This window comes from Cajanus cajan, chromosome 7 (assembly GCF_000230855.2).
Source record: "Cajanus cajan strain Asha chromosome 7, NIPB_CcT2T_4, whole genome shotgun sequence".
In the NCBI taxonomy this organism is placed as follows: Eukaryota; Viridiplantae; Streptophyta; class Magnoliopsida; order Fabales; family Fabaceae; genus Cajanus; species Cajanus cajan.
In genome coordinates this window covers 29,862,963-29,865,638 of record NC_138523.1, presented here as the reverse complement: position 1 = coordinate 29,865,638, position 2,676 = coordinate 29,862,963, and the positions used below count along the sequence as shown (strand labels likewise).

The 2,676-nt window shown below is 35.4% G+C and overlaps 1 long non-coding RNA gene across 1 annotated transcript; it reads right to left on the bottom strand.

The window, feature by feature from the left end:
• Positions 1-1,014: 1,014 nt before the first annotated feature.
• Positions 1,015-2,353, bottom strand: LOC145949510 (uncharacterized). Its single transcript, XR_014427763.1, has 3 exons — positions 2,264-2,353; positions 1,455-2,031; positions 1,015-1,364 (listed from the first exon to the last, which is right to left on the bottom strand). It is a non-coding gene; the product is annotated as an uncharacterized LOC145949510 (long non-coding RNA).
• Positions 2,354-2,676: the final 323 nt, after the last annotated feature.

Below are 2,676 nucleotides of genomic sequence, written 5' to 3'. Positions count from 1 at the left end.
GGAAGTATCTGAGTTACTTTTGACTTTTGACTTTGATAGTAATCGCTTGCTGCTCATATCCCCAATATCTAATTTCTGCCTAGAACATATCCTAGAAGGAACTCTCCTTTTTTACCTTAACTTTTGCCTAGGATGCCCTTTACGGGTTTTCATCCTAGCGGGCTTTTGCAAGTGATTTTTTTAGGCATAATCCCCTTTCATTGCGTTAGAATTCTTAGACATCCATGTCTATAAGGATCAACACCTATCTAGAGGAACTCCCATTTGACTATATGTGGACTTTCATAATTGCTTTTTTTTAGTAGCCAAGAGCTTCTTGACCGCGGGATACCTTCCAAAAAGCTTTAAGGATGAGTTTCTAATCTTTTGATAAGTTCGCTTGTAACACCCCGATTTTTCATACTTTATATAAATAATATTTTTGAAATTATTTTGATATTTAATATAGTTATTTTAGATTTTTTTATATTATTTAATTAATTATATGATCTCTATTTTATTTATGAGACATGATTTATAATGATTATTTTTATTAGTGATAAATAGTTAACTTTTATGAAATGTACTTTATTCATAGTACGTAGTATTTATTTTAATGTTTTTATGTGTTTATTAGAAAGATTTTTAATATTATTTAGCTATTTGATATGACCTTTATTCACTACTACAAAAGCACTATTCTACATCGGTTCTGGAAGGTAATTTACATCGGTTTTATAACTGATGTAGAATAGACCGACGTAGATTTGCGTTCAAATCTACATCGGTTGTCAGAAAACCGATGTAGATTTGCGTTCAAATCTACATCGGTTGTAAATAAAACTGATGTAGATTTGAACGCATATCTACATCGGTTCTACTTTAAACCGATGTAGATTGCTTTTAAAAAAAAAAAATTAGATTCTTAGCTGGTGCTCCACCAAGTGCTCTCCCACAGCCAAGTACCGCACTAGATCACCGTTAAAGTTTTCATATCAGATGTGCATTAAGATGCGCAAAATTAAAAAGACTAACTTGTTAAAAATATAAAATCCATTCAATAATTATGAAATATATGCAGCTACAGATATGGTTCAATGCATCTTTTAGATCAATAAAAATTCAAATTATATGAAAATTCATCCCATGGTTGGACTAGAACCAAATCAGCAGCTGGATCACCTACTTGGAAAAAATCAATTACATGCCAAACTTCTAAAAATCAGACCTTCACAAACTTTTAGCTATATTTGCCTATCACAATTAATATGACTGATAGTAAACACCTATTTCCCCTAGTAACCTATCGGCTTCGACAAAAAGAAATATGCCTCGACAGCCTTTTGCAACGCAAGAACAGCATGGCTCTGGAAACGGAGGTCAGTCTGAAAACACAACAAAACCCCAAATTATAGGCTATTAATCAAAAGACCATGCTTTTATAATAGCAGCAACAAAAAAAAACAACACAATACCTTGGTTGGAATGGAACCAAATCAGCAGCTGGATCACCTACTACATGATCAGGAGCAGCAGTCTTATCCACTTAGATTATGGCATCACCGACTGGCCGATCCAGTTGCAATTCTGATCCAGTGACCGAGACATGATTTGGCTTGGCCAAGCCACCGACCAGCAGAGCATTCGGTGCAGTTGGATCAGCTAGATCACCTACATATTGACCAGTTTCAAACACAACATAACATTGTTCCAATTTCAAAATAAAACTAAGAGCAAAATCCCGTTTCCCCCCTTTAACTCTGGCTCATGCACACTTTAGTCTTCAATCTTTAAAAACACACAACACAAAATGCAAAACTAAAATTGATTCCTGTAGCCTTCCATCTTTTGTGGAACAATTCAACAGTATGCAAAACTGCCATCTGTAAATAATACTTCAAACAAATGTAATACTTCAAACAAATGTATCGTGTACAAGAGTGTTAAAAAGAACATGTCTTGTGGTGTAGGACTCACAGCGATGAATCCATTGCGCAAAGCCAAGTAGTCAGCCTTGCCCACAGACCTATAAAATTGTCTAAAGAAGCATCCCTGAAATTGGAAACATGCAAGAAATTGTATACAAGAGGTCAATTTAAAAAGAGCATCTTAAATTTAATTTGTTATAAGTAAGCAGGTATTTTATTACTAATGATATGAAAAAATGGCAATAGTGAATTCATTAGTAGTTCTAATTCACTGCCCCATTTTTCTGAGCCATACCACATACAACCTTAAGCCAATAAAAAGTGAAAACATAGCAGATTAGTAAAATGAATCTTACTATATAGAAGAAGATTGAATATCTTGTCCAAAATGAAGCATGACCTCTCACAAACGATGTTTCATGTGTAAGCCAGAATCTTGAAGGATCTGTGTAGACCCCTAAAATTGTCCGGGTCGGAAATAAAGCTTGAAGACTCTCGAAGACTGAAGGAAGATCCGCCAGAAGGACTTCCAGAAGGCCCAAGAAGGGTTCTCTATAGGTCTAGAGGTCTTAGGATAGCTAAAATAAGAAAAGTGGGAGGAATGAAGCCCAATACGGCCTCCCAGAGGTTCAGTACGGCCGTATTGAACATTTTGAACTTCAATACAGCCGCACTGAACTCAATACGGCCGTATTGAAGTTTCTGAACTTCAATACGGCTACATTGAATTCAATACGGCTGCACTGAACTTCAATACGGCTGCATTGAA